Below are 24,913 nucleotides of genomic sequence, written 5' to 3' on the forward strand. Positions count from 1 at the left end.
GTTATTAATGCTTAAAGTGACAGTGGTCAGAATTGCAAAAAATGCTTCCGTCCTAAGGGTTATAATGGGCTCCGTCCCCAAGGGGTTAAACTCAGGGATATATCATCCCAGGATCTTTACCTCCAGCATCTGGTGTTACCTTAGCCCCTGAGGAAACTGCCCCAGAGGAAGGAGGCTCGGCACCTCCTGGAGGCCGCACTGCCTCCGGACCCTCGAGAAGAGGAGGGGAGATGGTATCCCCCAAGAGCCTCATATCGATTTGAAAGGACGATCAGAGGGTCAGAGACTGAGTTGTTCCTTCTATGGTCTGAGGCTACAACTGAAGAGGAGGACGGCGCTGCCTTACTCTTATCCTTCTTCTTCCTCCTCTTCTTCTTTTCCTGGCCACCATTTACTGTCTGCCCCTCCTTCTCCTGCTCATCCACAGTTTCGGATTCAGAGGCATGACTGGAGGAAGGAGCATCTTGACCTTCTTCCCTACGCAGTCTCCCTATCTCCTCATCCAGTTCGGCCCCACCCAAAGCCTCAGAGTTATTCTGACCTCCTTCTGAGCCAGTGTCTGGAGTGGGACCCCGAGCCACCCCTGGCACCTGGGCATTCTCAAGGGCCCTCTCCAACCTGCGCTTCTCCTCTCGCCTCCGCATAGAGGGGGTCTTATGTTTTTTCTTCACTGGCTTTGGTGCCCCCTCTCCTCCACTAGTCCCCTCCCCCGCTGGGGCAACCGTTAGGCTCTCCCCAGCCGGGGCGGTCACAGTGTTAGAGAACAAGCGTGGACACCGGCTGAACGGGTGACCTAGGTCACCACACAAGTTACACCGAATCTGCCCACAGGTGGCCGCCAGAGGACCCACCCCACAGCAGAGGGCGCATATCTGCTGAGTGCAGTTGACACTAAAGTGGTTTGGGTCACCACACCTGTGACACAGCCTCGGCTTCCCCTGGTAGAAGATCTGAATCCTGTCGTGTCCCAGAAAGGCGGCCGAAGGGATGTGGGTGACCGTGTTCCCTGAACGCCTGAGACGAACGGAAAACGTCCAGGCCCCAGACCATATATTGTGCTCGTCAAAGTTCTTCCGGGGGACGTCCGTCACCTCCCCGTACCTGCCCAGCAAGGTCATAATGTCATAACAAGAAAGTGACTCGTTACAGGTCAAAACGGTCACTTTCTTTACCACACTCTGGCGAGATACCGCTTTTACAGCGAAATCTCGCCATCCGGGCTCGTTTTTCATCAGCTCATAATTAGACCAAAAGAGATCTAGTCCTTCCGGCCTAACAAAGCTGACGTCAAACTCGGAGGAGCCAAAGGGGTGAATCAGGTCAAAGATGTCCCCAGCCCTGAAACCCATCTGGAAAAGAAGCTCCACCACCACCACGCATCTTCGCCTTTCCAGACCAAACGGGCCACATTCCTGCGACCTATCTCCTGCCCGGGTGTCTGGAGAGACCATACGGCCTACCCATTCCTCTCTCGTAACGCTCCCAGACCATGTCTCTCCACCCAAAAAGACAGGTCCATCTCCTTTCCCTCTACCTGGAGCGTCCTTTCTCCTCTCTTTAGTGCCTCCAGGAGGCGCCGTTGCAACTGACCTTCACCAGATGCAGGAGGTAAAGATCCTACTGAACCCCCAGCCGCCACACTTGCATAACTCCTGACGACCGGGGGGGCAGCCGGACCAGACACCGTCCCTACATCCCCGCCTAGGCCACCTGTACTGCCACAAAAGCCACTCTTATTCCTACCATCCACACCACTACTACTACTCTCATTCACACCACTACTCCTCCCATCTGCACCACTACCACTCCTCTCATTCACACCACTACCACCCCTCCTCTTCACTCCACTATCACCACTCTTATTCACTTCACTGTCACTCCTCCCAATCACTCCACTACCACTCCTCCCATCTGCACCACTACCACTCCTCTCATTCACTCCACTATCACCACTCTCATTCACACCACTACCACTCCTCCCATCCACAACACTACCACTCCTCCCATCTACACCACTACCACTGCTCCCATCTACACCACTACCACTCCTCCCATCTGCACCACTACCACTCCTCCCATCTGCACCACTACCACTCCTCCCATCTGCACCACTACCACTCCTCCCATTTGCACCACTGCCACTGCCACATACACCCCTCTCATCCACCGCACTACCACTCCCATCTTTCAAACACCTTGTATTAACATTGCTTTTATTGACAGTATTTTTGGGATCAGCAGCTGCTTCACCCACTACCTCTGGGCTGGCCTAAACATGCTTTAGCTTGGCATTTTTGTACATTCTCAGGTCACCGGCGGCTGCCATTGTCGGCGACGCTGACTCCTCCTCCATTCGAGATGTTACCGCCGACATCACCTCCCGAAGCTGAGGCTGCCCCTCCGGGCGCAACTTCACCCCTCCTCGTGCCACTGATGTGCAGGGACTCCCTTCTCTCACAGGGGAGATCCCTGCAGTGTCCGCGCCACACACTGTGCCCAACCGCACGGGCTCAGCAGCAGGTTCTGACACCTGGACGCTCCCCCCCTTTCAGGGGAGTGCCCCGCAGCACCGACACTACTAGCAGCGCCCAGGGGACCGCCCCCCGAGCAGAAGATCTCACCACACACCTCAGACGCCTGGACACTCCCCCCCACCCTCTCAGGGAAGTGCCCCGCAGGGCTAGTAACATTGCCCACAATACTCGGGGAACCGCTCCCCTTGCAAACTGCCGCATAACTATTGCCCACCATTAGCCCGTCCTGCTCTTCCCTACCAGCAGGACACGTGACTGTAGCACCCGCGGCCATGTTGGATGCAGCACTGTACCCCCTGTGCTGGTCCCGTTCCTCAGCAGAAGCGGGATCTGGCAGGGTGGGAGGCCCAGCAGCCTGAATCAACTTTTCAGGTGGCCCAGACTGCTGGATTGGAGAGAAAACAAACTTTATCTGCTCCTCAGCCTTTTTCTTCTTCTTTTTTTCCTCTTCCTCCCCTCAGGGCCCAGGTCCTGGCCAAAACTGCAATTTTACAGACGGGTGGGTGACTCCTGCATCACTATGGCCCACAGGAGCCCCCCACAGACCAGTCCACTGTCACCGCCATCACTACTGTCACTTTCCTCAGAGGTGGCTGGTAAGGCGACTTGGGCAGGGTTGATGTAATCTGCACTCGGGGTGACAGAGGTCTTAGGGGTATACGGGGTATCACACACATCCCCCTCACTCTCATCACCCTCACTGCCGCCATCTCCCTCACCACCTTCCTCCATCTTCTCCTCCGTGACACACAAGCACTCTTCCTCCCCCTGACTATCCTCTTCCTCCTTCACAGGGGTACGCATGGTTTTATAGCGGTTTTCATTCTTTAATTTTTCTTTAAACATGCCTGCACCCTCTACAATCAGCATTCGGGCTCTCACCACCTCCTACTCCTCTGCCTTCAGATGACACACCCTGGCAGCGAACCTTGCCCTCATGGCCTTGGCAGAGTTATCTGTTTGGTAGCGAGCAAACTTCAGGTCTTCCCTTATGATTTTCAGCTTTTTTCCCAGCTACTCATATTCTACTAGATTTGCCTGCATGCGGGAACTGAAAGTAGCTAGCGACTCCCTGGGACCCTTCACCCCCCATTGCTGGGGTTCCATAGTATCAGACACAGTCCCCGAAGACATAACTATAAGCTTCTTACTGGACGCCTTGCGGTTTCCAGCGACGGACGGCGGAGTGGGCTCCAAATTACTGCGGAGCTTGCTGGATCTTCTCACCCTGTCCTGGGAATCGGCCGTAGCTCTCTCACTCCCATCCCCCGCCGTCCTAGTTCGAGGGGTGGAAGTCTGGGGCTCCATAGCAGGAGGCTCTCCCAAGGAAGCTGCCACCCTCCTGGGGAAAAGGCTGTAGGAAACACTGCTTCAATCCTCTCTCTCTGGAAAACTCTGGAAGTCAGACACACCCAACAGCTGCTGTGTTCCACAGGAAGTGCTCTCTGCTGACACTCTTTTTTATTATAAAAGTACAAAACTTATACAAAAACACAAGACAAGCTTAACCAGCTATAACATAAATAACAAATATACTGGTACCAAAGAACTAAAACAAAACCCTGCCTAACCGGCCAGCCCAGCTTTACAAAAACCTAAAATATGTCAACCCACCTAACCGAACCAAACAACACACTCACACGCATACCAAAAATGAACATAAAAATAGCACTTGGCTTATCAAAATATGAAAATAAAATTTAGCACTACCTGGCTACAACTCAAAACCATCCATATTCGGGAAACAAAACAAGAAAAATAAATAAATAAATAAATAAATAAAAAATTTCATTTTTTTTTTTATAAATAAATAAAAATAAATTTTAAAAAAATGGACAAAATAAGCTCAAATAAACAACGTAACAACATAATAAACTCAAATAAAGCACGTAACATAATAACTGGTCCGACTGCCATAACTACTGTAATTCTGCAATGTGAAAAGAAAAAAAAAAATTATTATTATTATTATATATATATATATATATATATATATATATATACACACACACATAATATATATATACACACACACATAAACAATATACATACGAAATCACATGAACATAATAATATAGTATTTAACTAAAAAAATAATATTTATACACTACAGAAAACCTAAAAAAACAATAGAAAACCCTACCAAAATCCCTACACTAAAACTGTACCCTCTCCCACACCACCCCTCCTGCACATGGGTCAGAGTCCATACCGTTCGTACACAAAGTCCTGTCCATAACTGACCCATGTCAGGTCCCCAAAAGAAAAGCAAAACACCACCACCCACAAAAAAAAAAAAAAAACACCCTCCCCACCTAGCACTCCTCCCAACCAACTTACACACAAACTTATACATATATACACACTGAACCAAAGCTACCTTATGCCCAAGTTTGGTCGCCTGTAAGCCCTTCATACCATATCAGCTTAAATCAAAACAAAAAGCTAGCGTGCACATGCATTGGCCCACCACCAGGAAGAAGGGTGGCAGACCTGATACATGAAAATAATTTTAAACTCTTTCCCTAACTCCCCCCTACAATTTTCCCTAATTCTATCCCTCCATTAAAACTGACCCTGCTCTCACCCTATCACTATCCCTATAACACTGCCCCTAACCAAAATAAAGATATTCTACCTAAAAAGGTCTAGTACCTAGGGCACATCAAAAGAAAAACCTCTCCACAGGAGAGAAGCCCTACTGGTACCAAGACTGCCATACTCCAAAGACCTGATCTTCCCGAGGTCACCGGTGATATTCCTACAGACCTCCACCTCGGAGAGGTTTTTCTGTTGGGTCGACACTAAACACCGTGCGTTCCACGTGTAGTACCTAACCACTAAACTAACTAAGAATAAAGTGCCCGATCTCGGCCACCCAGGTTCCTGAATGCCCCATAAGCCCACTCCGGATAGGTAAGGCCGGCAAGTTGACTCCAGCCGATGGAAGCGCCCACCCGGTTGTAGACCCCTATATTAAAGGGACAATGAAGCAGGAAATGGTCCATGCTTTCCAGCGTGTCCCCACACTCTTCTCGGGGACATCCCCGGTCATCAGAGTTCCTACACTTCAGATTGTCCCTTACATATAGCTTCCCCTGAAAGCAGCACCAGGCCAAGTCCCAAAACTACTGGGGGATCCTTTTCATGTTTAAAAGGTACAACCCCACCCTCAGATCCCGACCTGGGCAGTCCCTGAGCGCCAGAGGCTTCTGGAAATGGGTCAAGAGAACCCGTTTGTCAAGGAACTGCCTTGACTGGGTCCTGATCTCCCACACTCCCAGACCCCACCGACGTATCGCCTTCAGAGTCAGGGTAGCATAAGCCGGAAAATATCCATGGGGCGTGCGGAGGTCCTTCACTCGCCCTCCTCTCTCCCATTCCTGGAAGAAAGGCCGAAACCATTCCCTGCAGGAGATTAGCCACGGAGGAGCCCTCTATTTCCAGAGGTTTGCGATGTTAGCTTTCAAGAAGGTGTTCGTAAAGAACACCACAGGGTTTACCATAGATAAATCCCCTAGTCTCCTCGTGCGGTACTTAACCTCCCTCTTGACTAGGTTCATCCTGTTCCCCCATAACAGTTGGAAAAACAGGCTGTAGATCCTAGTGTAGTAAGCCTCTGGCAAGATACATATGCTGCCCAGATAGATAAACAAGGGGAGCAGGTACGCTTTGATCAGGTGTACCCTTTCCCTGAGGGTCATAGACCAACCCTTCCACTGGTTCACCTTCTGAGTGGCATCCTGGAGCTTACCATCCCAGTTTTTGGTGGGATAATCATCCTGGCCGAAAGTGATGCCTAAGACTTTTGCTGATTCTTGGGGCCCTGGAAGGGTGTCCGGGAGATCAAACGTGGGATCCCCCCCTCCCAGCCAGAGACTCTCACACTTATCCCGGTTGATCTTAGACCCAGATGCCTCCGAGTAGCGGTCCACCTCCGACATCACCACATCGACCTCCTCTCTCGAGGAGACGAAAATAGTGACGTCGTCAGCGTATGCCACCACTCTCTGGGTGACATCCGGCTCCGCCAGACTCATCCCGACTCCCGCCAACGGCCCACAATCTACCCTCCGGACGAAGGGATCGTTTGCGAACACGTATAAAAGCGGGCTCAAAGGACAACCCTGACGGACTCCGGACCCCACCTCAAAAGAGCGGCCAGACCAACCGTTCACCAGCGGGAACTCTCTGCCCCTGCATACAAGATCTTAAGCCAATTAACAAAAGTACTCGGTAAGCCATATCTCAGGAGGACGGACCAGAGGTACTCGTGGTTCACCCGATCAAATGCCTTGGCCTGATCCAGGGACAGCAAGTACCCCTTCCAGAAACCCGCTCTACTCCGCTCCACTGCCTCCCTGACACTAAGGACAGCACTTAAGGTGCTTCGGCCTGGAACAGAGCAGTGCTGAGTCCCCGAAAGGAGCCGAGGTGCAAACTTCACAAGCCGATTAAACAGTATCTTGGCCAGAAGCTTCCTGTCCGTATTGAGAAGAGCTATGGGCCTCCAATTCTCAATTCGGCTGAGATCTTTACCCTTTGAGAGAAGAATCAGGGCTGACCTCCTCATTGACTTCGGCAGAGTGCCCGAGGAGAGACACTCATGAATACCTCAGTCAAGTGGGGAGCTAAAGATTCCTTAAAGGTCTTGTACCACTCGGATGTTAAGCCATCCGGACCTGGCGACTTCTTAGGGGCGAGCCCCTCGATCGCCAGTCTCACTTCCTCTTCTCTGATTTCTTCTGCCAAAACATCAAGAGAGGGGTCTACCCCTGGCTCAGGAATGGTTTCAGCCAGGAAAGCCAACATGCTGTCTCGATCTAGATCCTTCCTTCCCAAGAGGTGCGAGTAGAAGGATCTGACAACCTACAAGATCCCTGATCTGGACCGATTCAGAGATCCCGTACTATCAATCAGTCCTGAAATGACTTTACTACTGACATCTTACAGTTTCTGTAAGGGTCGGGCGAGCGGTACTTCCCGAAATCTTACAGTTTCTGTAAGGGTCGGGCGAGCGGTACTTCCCGAAATCCCGCTCAAAAACCAAAGATGCGTGCCTATCGTACTGACACCCCATCAGCAAGGATTTCACTCTGGAGATATCCTCCTGGCTACCTCCAGTCGAGACGAGAAGCTCGAGTTTCCTCCTCAGACCCTGATACAAGCGGTACCTGTTCAGGGACCTGAGGCTCGAGAGCTGGCGGAAGAACCCTGCAACCCGCTTCTTGAATATCTCCCACCACTCTGACTTACTACTACATAGGTCCAGTAAAGGTACCTGACTCTGAAGAAAATCCTCAAAGGACTGTCTTATCTCCGCTTCCTCCAGGAGGGACAAATTCAGCTTCCAATAACCTTTTCCCATCCGGGGGGTCTCTGAAACATTCAGGGAAAACGAAATCATACAGTGATCGGAGAACTCCACCTCAACCACGGACACTGCGGAAGAGACGGATTCCTCCTTTAAATAAAACCTATCTATCCTAGACCTGCGACTACCTTGATGATAGGTGAAACCCGTGTGGCCCGAGGGGCTCCGGATGTGGGCATCCTCCAGGCGAGCTTCTCTAGCTATGCTAATCAGTGCCACACTATCGCAAGTCAGCGGACCATTGGAGCCTCTCCTATCTTGGGACCTTGTGACATTATTGAAGTCCCCTCCAAAGATCACTTGCTGACTCGTAAAAAGAAAGGGCTTAATCCTCATAAAGAGATCTTTACGGCCCCGCTTAGTTTGCGGGGCATAGATGTTAATGAGCCGGAGCTCTTGTCCCTTCATGAAGACATCTGAGATCAGGCACCTCCCCATTTCTAATTCAATAACCCGTCGGCATTCAACAGAAGCGGTAAAAAGGACCGCCACCCCACTATACGGCTCAGCCGCAAGAGACCAGTGGGAGGGGCCGCGCCTCCACTCTCTTCTGGCTTTTACCAGAGAGACAAGATCTGACAACCTGGTCTCTTGTAAAAAGAAAAGATCGGCTTCAATGCGGCCGAGAAAATCAAAGGCTGCAAATCTAGCCGTATCCGACTTTATGCTGGCACAATTAATAGATGCCAGCGTCAATGGGGTGAGTGCCGCCATACAGGGTGATTAAATTAGACGGCCACACCCTTTACTTTTGCTTCCCTTTATTTTTCGCCCCCTCATACCCTGAAGAAGACGAGAGGGCAGGACCACACTTAGACCTTTTTTTGGATTCAGATTGATCCATTTGATCCCCGTCTCCATCCGGCCTGTGTCTAGCCCTGCCCTCCGAGGAAGGTGTCCCGACAGGACAGGGCCCAGTTCCCCCCAGAGGCTCTTTCTTCCTAGGCACCCCGCCCTCACCTTCCCCCTCCAAGGAGGGAGAGGAGATGGTATCGAGGACTAGGTACCGGTTTGACAGGTCAATCAGAGGGGGGGGGCAGTCAGGCTTCCGTTTTGGACCTGGCCCGTAGTACAAGGAGCAGATGACTCTGACCTCTTCTTTCTACCTTTCCTTTTGCCCTTATATTTCTTTTTAGGCCTCTCCCCACTATCCTCATCCACACTTTCATAGTGGGAGGAATCAGAAGGGTCGGCCATATTGCCATCCTCTTTGCGCAGTCTCCTGATCTCCTCATCTAGCACGTTCTCCTCCAGGGCTTCAGCAGTTACAGGGCCAGCTTCAGGAGCAGGGGCTGAAGCTACCCCCGCCACCTAGGCACTCTCCAGCTCCCTTCTCCTTCTACGATTTTCCTCCCGCCTTAGTTTGGCGGGGCCCTTTTTCCTCCTCACTAGCCCTGTTGCGCCCCCATCCCTGCTCGTACCCTCCCCAGCCAAGGCAACTTCACAGCTCTCCTCAGCCAGAGCGGCCGCCGCACGGGTGAAGGCGCTAGGACAACGGCTAAAAGGGTGTCCGAGGACACCACACAGGTGGCACCGGATCTGCCGACAGGATGCGGCCAGATGACCCACCACACAAAGCGCAGACCTGCACAGTACAGGCTGCGCTAAAGTGGGTGGGGCTGCCACACCTGTAACAGACCTTAGGCTGCCCCTGGTAGAAGACCTGAATCCTATCACGTCCAAGGAAGGCGGCTGACGGAATGTGGGCAACCGTACTGCCTGAACGCTTGAGTTTGATGGAAAACGTCCAGGCCCCAGACCAGATCCCGTGCTCATCAAAGTTTTTCTTGGGCATGTCCGTCACATCCCCATACCGACCGAGCCAGGTCATGATGTCATAACAAGAAAGCGACTCGTTACGGGTCAAAACGGTCACTTTCTTGACAGAGTTCTGACGGGAAATGGCCTTTACGGCGAAATCCCGCCAGCCGGGCTCGTTCTTCGCCACTTCATAGTTCGACCAGAAGAGTTCAAGACCCTCTGGCCGAACGAAACTGACGTCAAACTCAGACGAACCGTGGGGGTGAATCAGGGCAAAGATGTCACTCGCCCTGAATTCCATCTGAAGGAGGAGCTCAACCACTTTAGCGCGTGCTGGACACGCATCCTCGCCCCTCCAAATCAGACGGACCACATTCCTACGGTTATTGTCCTGCCCGGGTGTCGGGAGGGACCAGACCACCTCCCCATTCCGCTCTCGGAAAGCCCCCAAACCGTGTCTCTCTATCCAGAAAGACAGGTCGACCTCACCCCTTCCCTCTACCTGGATCGACCTGTCGCCCCTGCGTAAAGCCTCCAGGAGGCACTGTTGCAAATGGCCCCCAGGGCCGGCCGGAGACAGGGACCCCCCTGAACCCCCGGCAGTGACATTGGCATAGCTCCTAGGAGCAATCACTACCGGGGGGCAGCCAGACCAGACCCAGAACCAGACCCAGAACTACTAATACCACCATTCGCACCACCACTCTCATCCACACCAGACTTACCATTTATATCACTACCACTCCCACCAACATTCACTCCACTGACACTCCCACATACACTCCTCTCATCCACAACACTACCACACTCAGCATTCACCCACCCTGCACTCTTGACCTGACTAATAGATTCTGGGCTGGTTGGGAGTTGTAGTATTGCTGGCTTCAGAATGGTCTTTTTCTCTGGTGCTGCTGCTGCTGGGGTCAACACCGATGGCTCCTCCTCCATGGCTGATGTTATTATCAGAGTCTGAGACTGCCCCATTGGGCGCACCCCAGCTCCTCCCACAATGCCAGCACCTGCCTTGCCCGACCGCACGGGCTCTGCGGATGATTCCGGCACCCGGACACTCCCCCCCTCACAGAGGAGTGCCCCGCAGTGCCCACAGAACACACTATACTCGGAGGACCGCCACCCGAGCACATGGACCTACCACTCTCTGCCACCAGCACCCGGACACTCCCCCCCCCTCACAGGGGAGTGCCCTGCAGTGCCGGTAGTGCCCACAGAACTCAGGGAACCGCCCCCCAGAGCACACGGCGGCATAGCTCGCCTCTGGCACTTGGACACGCCCCCCGCCACCCTGGGACGGTCCTGCAGTGCCAGAGCTGCCCACCATGAGCCCATCCTGCCCCTCCCTACCGGCAGGATGGGTGGGCTTCACTTCTATTGCGTCCACAGCCTTTACTGACGCCATGCTGTACCCCCCACGCTGGCTCCGTTCCACCACAGAAACGGGGTCTGGCAGTCTGGGGGGCCCAGCAGCCTGAACCAGCTTTGCAGCTGGCCCAGATTGCTGGAAAGGAACAAAGACATACTGCACAGTTTCCTGCATCTTATGTTTCTTAGCTTTATGCTTAACTGCCACATCCTCACATGGGTCTTCTCCAAAAGTGAAATTCTGGAGGTGGGCTGGGGACTCCTGTAACACTATAGCCCTCAGCAATCCCCCAGCCTCACTCTCCGCATCATCCTCCTCGCTATCAGTAAGTGGAAGTGCCACCTGTGCGGCTCAATGTAGCTGTCCTGGGTGGTATGGGCTACAGGCACAGCATCTTTCTCCACAACTGCACTTTCCACCACCTTCTCCTCTTCCTCACCACCATCCTCACTTTCTTCACCGCCACTACTCTCCCCATCATCCACCTCCACCTTACCTGGGGATTTCATGGCGGCAAACCGATCCTCGTTGATCAGCTTCTCCCGGAAGAGGCCGCTCCCTTCAATGATCTCTGCCCTCCGCATCTCTAATTTCACAATTTCGCTTTTCAGCGCTGAGATCCTTTATTTTAATTCTGGATGGTTCTTTTTGGACCCCGTATTTGCCAGATTCTGAGACACCCGTAGATCCTCTCTGGCCATCTTCAGCTCCTTGCCGCACTGGTCGTACTCCGCAAACCTTGCGGCCATGCGAGAGCAGTAGGTCTCGCTGGACTCTTTGGGCCCTCTCTCAGCCCACAACTCCACACTTTTCCCCCTCACCTTCTTTCTACCAGATCTCTGGCTGGCACACTTTGCCGGAGGAGCAGAGCCTGCATTGCTGCAGACTCTGCTAGATCTTCTTCCTCCGGCCGGAACATTGGCTGTTGCAGTTTTCTCTTTACTCCCCGCCAGCCTGGAAGAACGAGGAGTGGAGGCCCGAGACTCCATGCAGGGAGGCTCTCCTGAGGAGCCTGCCACGCTCCTGGGAAAAGCTGATGTAACACCTGCTGCTTTGCCTCTGGAAGTCTGGAGGAGCTCAGAAAGGGACACACCCGCTCGCTGCACACACTGAACTTCTCTGGACTACAGGAAGTGCGCTCTGCTGACACTTCTGTCCATGTGAGGAACTGTCCGGAGTAGGAGAAGTTTACTATGGAGATTTGCTCCTACTCACAGAGAGCACTGTAGTCAGACCGAAAAGAACTATACAACTTCCTCTGTAGCATACGGCAGCTGATAAGTACTGTAAGGATTAAGATTTTTAAGAAGTAATTTACAAATCTGTTTAACTTTCTGGCACCAGTCGATTTAAAAAAAAAAAAAAAAAAAAATGTTTTCCCCCGGAGTACCCCTTTTACATAACACCTGTAAATTCTGTACTACGAATATCAGCAGCCACTGAAGAGAGAGGTCATCCAACAACTGAAGTCCCAAAAAAATCTGCCACTAAATCCCTCAAGCAACCGTTCAGCCCCAGTCCAGAACCATCTGACCCGACCACAAGGACCAGTGTGGAGGAGAACAGGGTCCAGGCTGTAAAATAGAAGAACACCGGAGCAGCCATATACACTGACTCTAAGGCTGAGCCTTATACTTCTACCGAAGCTGCAGAGTTATAGGGGAACTGTAAAAATGAAAGTACTACAACCCCCAGTGTGGTCCGTCTATGCCCCCCTAAGGGTCAGGGTTGGAGGAGGCACAGGTTGAACAGACACACTGCAATGGGAGTTGTAGTATTGTAGTTGTTAAATAAAAAAAAGATGTTTTCATCAGGATGCCCATAGCAACCAATCAGATTGCTTCTTTCATTCTTGAGAAGACCTCTGAAAAATAAAAGAAGTGATCTGATTGGTTGCTAAGAGAAACTGGACAACATTTCCTCTCCACAGGTACATTTCCCCGATTGTCTTCATATTTAGGATGAGAATCTACTGACAAAGTGAGTAGCCAACCATTTCTGGGCATAAAACTCTGTAAGAGACAGCAGTCTGGGGGCATCTGTGGTGGACATGAAGGAAGGGGGGGGGGGTCCAGGGAAATTGAGATTTGACGTCTGCAGCGAGCGCTTCTCACTGAGCGACGGGTCTCATCCCAGGTATTGCAGGGAGACCCCCCACGATCAGCTACTTATCCCATAACCCATGGGTAGGGGATAAGTTAATTTTTGCCATAGTTCTCCTTTAATTGGCCAGAACACACCCAAAATTGGTCCCAGCCAAATATTGCTTTGTGTCCTGTCATTTCTCCCAGCTGTTCTTTTTCTACCTGCTTGTAAGGCATGCCTACACTCTCTAATTCCTTAAAGTGGTACTCCGCCCCTAGATATCTTATCCCCTACCTTAAGGATAGGACAAAAGATGACTGATCACTGGGGCCCCCGTGATCTTCATGCAGCACCCGGCGTTCCAAATAATATATTTAGAACTCTGGGTTCTCGTGGTGCGGGTCGTGACCTCACCCCACGCCCTTTCCATTTATGTCTATGGGAGGTGGTGTGATGTCACAAGAAGGTGTGGCATGATGTCACAAATCCTGCCACAGGAACCAGTGAGCTAAACATACTATTAAGAATTTTGGTTGCTGCATGGAGATTGCTGGGGTCCCAGCTGCAGGATCCCATTGATCAGACATCTTATCCCCTATACTTTACATAGGGGATAAGATATCTAGAGGCGGAGTACCCCTTTAAGGGACAGTTCATGTACCCAAAAGTTGATCCTTTGCAACCGTATGACCCCTAGCAAGTTCCCTGCATGAGTCCCATTCATCAGAAAAAGGCTTGTGCATGGAACTTGCTGGGTGTTCTACGTTTGCCTCATAAACTGCACCACCAAGCACCAGTTACCTCTCTCCGCACCGCATTATGCAGATCGTGCAGGAGAGCAGCTTTGGTCATCCATGTTTTGCTAACTCTATTTTCACACACAGAAATAAATAAATGAGTCGAACAAGTCAAAGAACAGTTAAAAAAAAAAGGGGAACTTTATTTATTATTTATTAAAATGTTTGTGTAGGGTTTTTTTTGTAACCTCCCATCACTCACAAAGAGCGTACAGTAACTAATACTCAGGACAGGAAAAACCTCCAGAGGGGAGGAAACCTGTAGGGAATCCATGGCTACTGTATGGCCCTTCCTGTGGGCATACTAAAGGAGGTTACCTCTATAATTTGGGCAAATGTTTCTGTGTATGTGCATGATTCCTAGGCCTGTGCCTTCATCCAACGTCTTGCTGTAGGTCCCGAAATGCTACTCCATGTCCTGGAAATAGTGCATCTAAGATATGGGACAAAAAAGATAGATTATTTACATGTTTATCATAGAAATACACATGGAACTGCAATAAAGACCTTTTGGACAAAACAATGTAACACTTACCAGTCACAGTCATGTGCATGACTTTGCATTCCCGTGTCCCTACACAGTGTCCAGCACCGGCCCCTCACTGATGAACAGGACCAGTGTTATTTCTGGGGCTATGCCTTCATCCAACGTCTTGCTGTAGGTCCGGAAATGCTACTCCATGTCCTGGAGATAGTGCATCTAAGATAAGAAAAAAAAGATAAATTATTTACATGTTTATCATAGAAATACACATGGAACTGCACTAAAGATCTTTTGGACACAACAATGTAACACTTACCAGTCACAGTCATGTGTATGACTTTGCATTCCCGCGTCCCTACACAGTGTCCAGCACCGGCCCCTCACTGATGGAGAATGAACAGGAGCCGTGTTATTTCTGCTCAGTGCTGCTCTTTGGTGGACAATGGTTATGACATCACATGTGTGACACGCTGTTACCTCCTGGGAGTTCTATTTCAGTAGTGCTGCTCTCTGATTGGCTGAAAATCAAAAAAGCTTTCTAATATATTCTGTATGTCTGTTATCTAAGGTTTTTGACAATTTTTATTAAAATGGCGCCACTCCCTGTGGGTGCGTTATATTTGTTTCTCCTAACCAGACATTCTGTATATGTAATATCATTTGGTGGCCCCAACAGCCTGGGCCCATAGGTTTCTTACATAGATCAATGCTACTCCGGTAGGCTCAATGAGCAGCGCTGGCCGCCGGGACGTCTGACGAGTGACGTCCCTGACGTTGCGGTCTGGAGCGAAGGATGTCACTAGTCAGACGTCCCAGCAACCATTGATTTAAAGTGGTCGTGGCTCCTGCTGCCAGTTCAAGATCAGACACCATGGCCCTAGATTGACATACTGCAACACCGATCCCCTGTGGCTGCCCACCTGTTGCAAAACTACAACTCTCAGCCTTCGGCTGTCAGGGCATGCTGGGAGTTGTAGCTTTGCAATAGCTGGACAGACGTCTGTCGAAAGGGGGGAAAAGCACCAGAAATAAAGCAATGTGGGCTTTGAAAAACACCATTTATATGTTGTTTTTAATCACAGCCTAAGCCTAGGAACAAACACAATTCTTGTTTGATGTTTTGTTTTTTATTTTGCAAAAAAAAGCAAACATCAAAATCTTCCCCCTCATGTCTTTTCTCAGCTATCTTTGTGTTATTTTTGCTAAAAGCACTAGGGGGGGGGGGGGGTCTTAGAGATTTATCAAAACCAGGGAAGAGGAAAAGTGGACCAGTTGCCCATAGCAACCAATCAGGTAGTTTCTTTCATTTTTAAAAAGGCCTCTGAAAAGTGAAAGAAGCGATCTGATTGGTTGCTATGGGCAACTGGTCCACTTGACCAGCACGTGCAGCATTTATGTGGCGGCTTTCCGCTGGCATATATGGCTTTCTGTGCTGGTGAATGCAGCGGGCACTTACTGGTGGTTTTTTCCTAGCTGCACAGTTTTGCACCACAACCACTCCGGTTGGGACCAGGCTGACCGATCTAATGACAAAGATGCTGCAGTGAACGGCTTTCCTACTGTGAAAGTTCTGGTGAACTACAATGCTCAGAAGAGGAGGAGCGCCATTGAGCTTTTGGAAAGAGAATTAGTTTGGAATGGTCAGGGCCATGTACGTTTACAAAGCCCCCCGTGGTGCCAGAACAGTGGACCCCCCCACATGTGACCCCATTTTGGAAACTACACCCCTCACAGAATTTAATAAGGGGTGCAGTGAGTATTTACACCCCACAGCTCTTTGGAACAGTGGGCTGTGCAAATGAAAAATTTAATTTTTCATTTTTACGGACCACTGTTCCAAAAATCTGTCAGACACATTTGGGGCGTAAATTCTCAATGTACCCCTTATTACATTACGTGAGGGGTGTAGTTTTAAAAATGGGGTCACATGTGTCGGGGGTCCATTGTTCTGGCACTATGGGGGCTTTGTAAACACATGTGGCCTTCAATTCCGGACAAATTTTCTCTACAAAATCCCAATGGCGCTCCTTCTCTTCTGAGCATTGTAGTTCGCCAGCAGAGCACTTTAAATTCACATATGTGGTATGTTCTTACTCAGAAGAGATGGGGTTACAAATTTGGGGGGGCTTTTTTCCTATTTTCCCTTGTAAAAATGAAAAATTTAGGGTAACACCAGCATTTTAGTGAAAAAATATATATTTTTAAATTTTCCCATCCAACTTTAATGAAAATTTGTCAAACACCTGTGGGGTGTTCAGGCTCATTATACCCCTTGTCACGTTCGGTGAGGGGTGTAGTTTCCAAAATGGGGTCACATGTGGGTATTTTTTTTTTTTGTGTTTGTCAGAACCGCTGTACAATCAGCCACCCCTGTGCAAATCACCAATTTAGGCCTCAAATGTACATGGTGCGCTCTCATTCCTGAGCCTTGTTGTGAGCCCGCAGAGCATTTTACGCTCACATCTGGGGTATTTACGTAGTCAGGAGAAATTGTGTTACAAATGTTGGCGGTCTGTTTTTTCCTTTTATCGCTTGTGGAAATAAAAAGTATGGGGCATCACCAGCATGTAATTGTAAAAAAAATTATTTTTTTACACTAACAGGCTGGTGTAGCCCCCAACTTTTCCTTTTCACAAGCGGTAAAAGGAAAAAAAAGACCCCCAAAATTTGTAGTGCAATTTCTCCCGAGTACGGAGATACCCCATATGTGGCCCTAAACTGTTTCCTTGAAATACGCCATGCGCATTTTAGGACTAAATTAGGGATTGCACAGGGGTGGACATAGGGGTATTCTACACCAGTGATTCCCAAACAGGGGGCCTCCAGCTGTTGCTAAACTCCCAGCATGCCTGGACAGTCAGTGGCTGTACAGAAATGCTGGGAGTTGTTGTTTTGCAACAGCTGGAACAGTGGGGTAACAATAAATTTGGAGGCCCCCCTGCAAGATTTTTTGAGGAGGCCCCTAAGCTCCACCCCCACAAGGTATGCCACGCCCATGCCAATATACCCCACCCATCACAAATTACACCGCCCATACTGATATGTACTGCCATAGGCATTTTCTATGGACTCATGAAGAACATCTGTAGGTAATTCTTACATTTGTTTTTGCCCCCGAGCAGCAGCGAAACGGCACACAATTCTCGGTAAGTGGCCCACAAGCAGCAGCGCAGTGCAGTGCCAGCGGCACACACAGGGCCGTCTTTAATTTTGATTGGACCTTTGGCAAGCAATTTTTTTTGGGCCCCCCGTTCCCCCACCCCCACCTCCATCCCACACACACTCGGGATCACTAATGTAATGTATGTACACAGTGACCACACAAGCAGAATAGTGAGTAAAGCTCTGGAGTATAATACAGGATATAACTCAGGATCAGTACAGGATCAGTAATGTAATGTATGTACACAGTGACCTCACCAGCAGAATAGTGAGTCCAGCTCTGGAGAGAGGTTGGGTGTGTCTGAGCTCCTGTTACTTCCAGACTCTTCCAGTGAAGCAGTGATTTCCATCCGCCCCTCCCCAGGTGTGTGGCAGATACCTGGGTAGAGGGTTTTCCTGCTATGGAGCCCCAGGAGGCTTCATCTTGCACTCCCCGTACCCGGCCGGCGGGGGGTGCAAAGGAAAATGTGATGGCCAGCAGCCAGGATGGGGTGAGACGATCCACCAGGGCCCATCGCCATGTGGGGCCCCCTCCCCCATCCCCAGCTGGGAGCTGCAAGGCTTCCAGCAAAAGTTCCTCTGGGAAAAGAAGCTCATCCAGGCAGAGGAGTGGAGTGAAGGCTTCTACCTCAGGCTCCTCAGAACCCCAGCAATGGGGGGTAAAGGAGCCAAGGGAATCCCTGGAGACTTTCGGATCTAGAATCAAGGCAAAGATGGCCCAATATGAGCAGCTTGGGAAACAGCTTCGTGGTCTTAGAGAAGACATAAAGTTTGCAACTTACCAGGCGGATACAGCAGCCAAGGGCAAGAGAGCAGCGTTCACTGCAAAGGTGAGAGCACTAAAGAAAGAGGTGGAGGAGATTGTTCAGCTGAGAGCGGACATTGTGGCTGGAGCCGGCTTCTTCAGTGAGAAGATTCTTAATGAAGAGAGGTTCCCCAAAAAGGGGGTCTCCAGAGGTGCAGAAAAAGAAAGTCACCAAGATGAGAGTGAGGAGGAGATGGAGGGAGGTGAGGAGGGGGATGTGAGTGAGGGGGATATGGACACGGGTTCTGCTTGTACCACCACTGTTACCCCAGACCCCCCACTTACCCTCAGTGTGGACTACATAAACCCGGCTCAGGTGGCCTTACCTCCCTCCAGTGAGGACGATGAGGATGGCAGTGACTGTAGTGATTGCAGCGGCTCGGCAGATGGGGGTCTCCTGCGTGCGATTGTTATGCAGGAGTCCCCCACCCGTCTGGAGAACTTCACTTTTGGTGATGATTTGGGCCCAGAAGAGAAGGGGAAGAGGAAGAAAGTGAAGGGCAAGAAGAGGAAGAAGGCACAAGGAGTGAAATTTGTATTTTCTTCTTTCCAGCAACCTGGGTCGGCTGAGAAGTCAGCTCAGGGTGCTGGGTCCCCCAATCTGCCAGACCCCGTTTCTGTAGTGGAGCGGGGCCAGCATGGGGGATACAGTAGTGCACCCAAAATGGCCGCGGGTGCTATAGAAGAAAAAGGGCACCATCCTGTGAGGGGGGAGGGTGTCCAGGCACCAGAAAATGGCGGCAGTTTCTCCCGTTCAGGGGGCGGTCCCCGGGTTGAAGTGAGCGGTACAAGTCCTGGCGCTGCAGGGCACTCACCTGTGAGGGGGGGGAGTGTCCGGGCGCCAGAGAGCGTTGAGTCCGTGTGCTCGGGGGGCGGTCCCCCGAGTACAGTTTGTTCTGCGGGCACTGCGGGGAACTCCCCTGTGAGGGGGGGGAGTGTCCCGGTGCCGGGATCGGTGTCCATTCAGAAGGAGGAGCCATCGTCAGCAGCAGTCAAGCCAGAAAAAAAGACTGTAGTTAAGCCAGCGGTACTACAATTCCCAGCCAGCCCAGAATCAGTCAGGCAGGGTATGAGTGAGAATGCTGAGTGTAGTAGTGTTGTGGATGAGAGGAGTGTCAGTGGAGTGAATGTTGGTGAGAGTAGTGTTATGGATGGAAAAAAGGATGATGTGAGTGGTGGTGTGAATGGTGGTTCTGGGTCTGGGTCTGGGTCTGGCCCGGCTGCCCCCCCGGCAGTGACTGCTCCTAGGAGCTATGCTAATGTCGCTGCCGGGGGTCCAGGGGGGTCCCCGTCTCCGTCCATCCCCGGGGGTTATTTGCAACAGCGCCTCCTGGAGGCTCTGCGTAGGGGAGACAGGTCGATCCAGGTAGAGGGAAGGGGTGAGGTCGACCTGTCTTTCTGGATAGAGAGGCACGGTTTGGGGGCTTTCCGAGAGCAGAATGGGGAGGTGGTCTGGTCCCTCCCGACAACCGGGCAGGACAATAACCGCAGGAATGTGGTCCGTCTGATTTGGAGGGGTGAGGATGCGTGCCCACCTCGCGCTAAAGTGGTTGAGCTCCTCCTCCAGATGGAATTCAGGGCGAGTGACATCTTTGCCCTGATCCACCCCTACGGTACGTCCGAGTTTGACGTCAGCTTCGTTCGACCAGAGGGTCTCGAACTCTTCTGGTCAAACTACGAGGTGGCGAAGAACGAGCCCGGCTGGCGGGATTTTGCCGTAAAGGCAATTTCCCGTCAGAACTCGGTCAAGAAGGTGACCGTTTTGACCCGTAACGAGTCACTTTCTTGTTACGACATCATGACCTGGCTCGGTCGGTATGGGGATGTGACGGACATGCCCAAGAAAAACATTGATGAGCACGGGATCTGGTCCGGGGCCTGGACGTTTTCCGTCAAACTCAGGCGTTCAGGGAGTACGGTTGCCCACATTCCGTCAGCCGCCTTCCTTGGACGTGACAGGATCCAGGTCTTCTACCAGGGGCAGCCTAAGGTCTGTCACAGGTGCGGTAGCCCCACCCATTTTAGCGCAGCTTGTACTGTACAGGTCTGTGCTTTGTGTGGTGGGGTGGGTCATCTGGCCGCATCCTGTAGGCAGATCCGCTGCCATCTGTGTGGTGTCCTCGGGCACCCTTTCAGCCGTTGTCCTAGCGCCTTCGCCCGTGCGGCGGCCGCTCCGGCTGGGGAGAGCTGTGAAGTTGCCTCGGCTGGAGAGGGTACGAGCAGGGATGGGGGCGCACCAGGGCTAGTGAGGAAGAAGGGCCCCGCCAAACTAAGGCGGGAGGAAAATCGGAGGAGGAGTAGGGAGCAGGAGAGTGCCCAAGTGACGGGGGTAGCTCCGGCCCCTGCTCCTGAAGCTGGCCCTGAAATGACTGAAGCCCTGGAGGAGGACGTGCTGGATGAGGAGGTCAGGAGACTGGGCGAAGAGGAAGGCAATATGGCCGACTCTTCCGATTCCTCCCACTATGAAAGTGTGGATGAGGAGAGTGTAGAGAAGGCCAAAAAGAAAGACAAGGGCAAAAGGAAAGGGAGAAAGAAGAGGTCCAAGCCCTCTCTTCCTCGTACTGCGGGCCGGGTCCAAAGCGGAAGCCTGACTGCCCCCCCTCTGGTTGACCTGTCAAACCGGTACCTAGTCCTTGATAACATCTCCTCCCCCTCCTTGGAGGGGGAAGGTGAGGGCGAGGTGCCTAGGGAGAGAGAGCCTCTGGGGGGAACTGGGCCCTGTCCTGTTGAGGCACCTTCCTCGGAGGGCAGGGCTAGACCGGGGTCGGACGGAGACGGGGACCATATGGATCAGAGCGAATCCAAAAAAAGGGTTAAAAGTGGTCCTGCCCTTTCTTCTTCTTCTGGGGATGAGGGCACGAAGAAGAAGGGGAAGAAGAAATAAAGGTGAGGCCGTCTAACTTAATCACCCATGATGGCGGCACTCACCCCATTGACGCTGGCATCCATTAACTGTGCCAGCATAAAGTCGGATACGGCTAGATTCGCAGCCTTTGATTTTCTCGGCCGTGTTGAAGCCGACATTTTGTATCTGCAAGAGACCAGGTTGTCAGATCTAGCCTCCCTGGTAAAAGCCAGAAGAGAGTGGAGGCGCGGGCCCTCCCACTGGTCTCTTGCGGCTGAGCCGTATAGTGGGGTGGCGGTCCTTTTTACCGCTCCGGTTGAATGCTGACGGGTTATTGAGTTAGAAATGGGGAGGTGCCTGATCTTAGATGTCCTCATGAAGGGGCAAGAGCTCCGGCTCATTAACATCTACGCCCCACAAACCAAGTGGGGCCGCAAAGATCTCTTTATGAGGATTAAGCCCTTCCTTTTTACTAGCCGGCAAGTGATTTTTGGAGGGGACTTCAATAATGTCACGAGGTCCCAAGATAGGAGAGGTTCCAATGGTCCGCTGGCTTACGATAGCGTGGCCCTCAATAATATAGTTAGGGAAGCTCGCCTAGAGGACGCCCACATCCGGAGCCCCTCAGGCCACGTGGGTTTCACCTATCATCGAGGTAGCTGCAGGTCTAGGATAGACAGGTTTTATTTAAAGGAGGAAGCCGTCTCTTCCGCAGTGTCCGTGGTTGAGGTGGAATTCTCCGATCACTGTATGATTTTGTTTTCCTTGAATGTTTCAGAGACCCCCCGGATGGGTAAAGGTTATTGGAAGCTGAATTTGTCCCTCCTGGAGGAAGCGGAGATAAGACAGTCCTTTGAGGATTTTCTTCAGAGTCAGGTACCTTTACTGGACTTTTGTAGTAGTAAGTCAGAGTGGTGGGAGATATTCAAGAAGCGGGTTGCGGGGTTCTTCCGCCAGCTCTCGAGCCTCAGGTCCCTGAATAGGTACCGCCTGTATCGGGGTCTGAGGAGGAAACTCGAGCACCTTGTCTCGACTGGAGGTAGCCGGGAGGATATCTCCAGAGTGAAATCCTTGCTGATGAGGTGTCAGTACGATAGGCACGCATCTTTGGTTTTTGAGAGGGATTACGGGAGGTACCGCTCGCCCGACCCTTACAAGAACTGTAAGATGTCAGTGAGTAGTAAAGTGGTCTCAGGACTGATTGATAGTACGGGATCTCTGAATCGGTCCAGATCAGGGATCCTGGAGGTCGTCAGATCCTTCTACTCGCACCTCTTGGGAAGGAAGGATCTAAATCGAGACGGGATGTCGGCTTTCCTGGCTGAAACTATTCCTGAGCCAGGGGTAGACCCCTCTCTTGATGTTTTGGCAGAAGAAATCAGGGAAGAGGAAGTGAGACTGGCGATCGAGGGGCTCGCCCCCAAGAAGTCGCCAGGCCCGGATGGCTTAACATCCGAGTGGTACAGGACCTTTAAGGAGTCTTTAGCTCCCCTCTTGACTGAGGTATTCAATGAGTGTCTTTCCTCGGGCACTCTGCCAAAGTCAATGAGGAGGTCAGCCCTGATTCTTCTGTCAAAGGGTAAAGATCCTAGCCGGATTGGGAATTGGAGGCCCATAGCTCTTCTCAATACGGACAGGAAGCTTCTGGCCAAGATACTGTTTAATCGGTTGGTGAAGTTTGCACCCCGGCTCCTTTCGGGGGCCCAGCACTGCTCTGTTCCGGGCCGAAGCACCTTAAGTGCTGTCCTCAGTGTCAGGGAGGCAGTGGAGCGGAGTAGTGCGGGTCTCTGGAAGGGGTACATGCTGTCCTTGGATCAGGCCAAAGCATTTGATCGGGTGAACCACGAGTACCTCTGGTCCGTCCTCCTGAGATATGGCTTACCGAGTACTTTTGTGAATTGGCTTGTCACCTTATATGCAGGGGCAGAGAGTTTCCCGCTGGTGAACGGTTGGTCTGGCCGCTCTTTTGAGGTGGGGTCCGGAGTCCGTCAGGGTTGTCCTTTGAGCCCGCTGTTATACGTGTTCGCAATCGATCCCTTCGTCCGGAGGGTAGATTGTGGGCCGTTGGCGGGAGTCGGGATGACTCTGGCGGAGCCGGATGTCGCCCAGAGAGTGGTGGCGTACGCTGATGATGTCACTATTTTCGTCTCCTCACGGGAGGAGGTCGATGCGGTGATGTCAGAGGTGGACCGCTACTCGGAGGCATCCGGGTCCAAGATCAACCGGGATAAGTGTGAAAGTCTCTGGCTGGGAGGGGGAGATCCCACGTTTGATCTCCCTGACACCCTTCCAGGGCTCCAAGAGTCAGCAAAAATTCTGGGCATCACATTCGGCCAGGATGATTATCCCACCAAAAACTGGGACGGTAAGCTCCAGGATGCCACTCAGAGGGTGAACCAGTGGAAGGGTTGGTCTATGACCCTCAGGGAAAGGGTACACCTGATCAAATCGTACCTGCTCCCCTTGTTTATCTATCTGGGCAGTGTATGTATCTTACCAGAGGCTTACTACACTAGGATCTACAGCCTGTTTTTCCAACTGTTATGGGGGAACAGGTTGAACCTAGTCAAGAGGGAGGTTACGTACCGCACGAGGAGACTAGGGGGTTTATCTATGGTAAACCCCGTGGTGTTCTTAACGAACACCTTCTTGAAAGCCAACATTGCAAACCTCTGGAAAGAGAGGGCTCCTCCGTGGGTACTCTCCTGCAAGGAGTGGTTTTGGCCTTTCTTCCAGGAATGGGAGACAGGAGGGCAAGTGAAGGACCTCCGTACGCCCCATGGATATCTTCCGGCTTACGCTACCCCGACTCTGAAGGCGATACGTCGGTGGGGTCTGGGAGTGTGGGAGATCAGGACCCAGTCAAGGCAGTTCCTTGACAAACGGGTTCTGTTGACCCACTTCCAGAAGCCTCTGGCACTCAGGGACTGCCCAGGTCGGGATCTGAGGGTGGGGTTGTATCTTTTAAACATGAAAAGGATCCCCCAGAAGTTTTGGGACTTGGCCTGGCGCTGCTTTCAGGGGAAGCTATGTGTAAAGGACAATCTGAAGTACAGGAACTCTGATGACCGGGGATGTCCCCGAGAAGAGTGCGGGGACACGCTGGAAAGCATGGACCACTTCCTGCTTCATTGTCCCTTTAACATAGGGGTCTACAACAGGGTGGGCGCTTCCATCGGCTGGAGTCATCTTGCCGGCCTTGCCTATCCGGAGTGGGCTTATGGGGCATTCAGGAACCTGGGTGGCCGAGATCGGGGCACTTTATATTTAGTCAGTTTAGTGGTTAGGTACTACACGTGGAACGCACGGTGCTTAGTGTCGACCCAACAGAAAATCCTCTCCGAGGTGGAGGTCTGTAGGAACATCACCGGTGACCTCGGGAAGATCAGGTCTTTGGAGTATGGCAGTCTTGGTACCAGTAGGGCTTCTCTCCTGTGGAGAGGTTTCTCATTTCATGTGCCCTAGGTACTAAACCTTTTGGGTAGAGTACCTTTTATTTTTGGTTAGGGGCAGTGTTATAGGGGTAGAGATAGGGTGAGGGTAGGGTCAGATTTATTGTAGGGATAGAATTAGGGAGAATTGTAGGGGGAGTTAGGGAAAGAGTATAAAATGATTTATGTATCAGGTCTGCCATCCTTCTCCCTGGTGGTGGGCTGATGCATGTGCACATTAGCTTTTTGTTTTG

At 51.6% G+C, this 24,913-nt stretch overlaps 1 long non-coding RNA gene across 1 annotated transcript in view; it reads right to left on the reverse strand.

Moving 5' to 3' along the window:
* Positions 1-14,863, reverse strand: part of LOC130298380 (uncharacterized) — an 80,376-nt gene extending 65,513 nt beyond the window's left edge. The window contains exons 1-2 of the long non-coding RNA XR_008849765.1: positions 14,733-14,863; positions 14,468-14,632 (exon numbers count right to left, since the gene is read on the reverse strand). This is a non-coding gene — a long non-coding RNA (uncharacterized LOC130298380). The remainder of the gene's footprint in view (positions 1-14,467; positions 14,633-14,732) is intronic.
* Between the last annotated feature and the right edge of the window lie 10,050 nt (positions 14,864-24,913).

The sequence above is a fragment of the Hyla sarda genome (assembly GCF_029499605.1).
Source record: "Hyla sarda isolate aHylSar1 chromosome 2 unlocalized genomic scaffold, aHylSar1.hap1 SUPER_2_unloc_6, whole genome shotgun sequence".
NCBI classification, from domain to species: Eukaryota; Metazoa; Chordata; class Amphibia; order Anura; family Hylidae; genus Hyla; species Hyla sarda.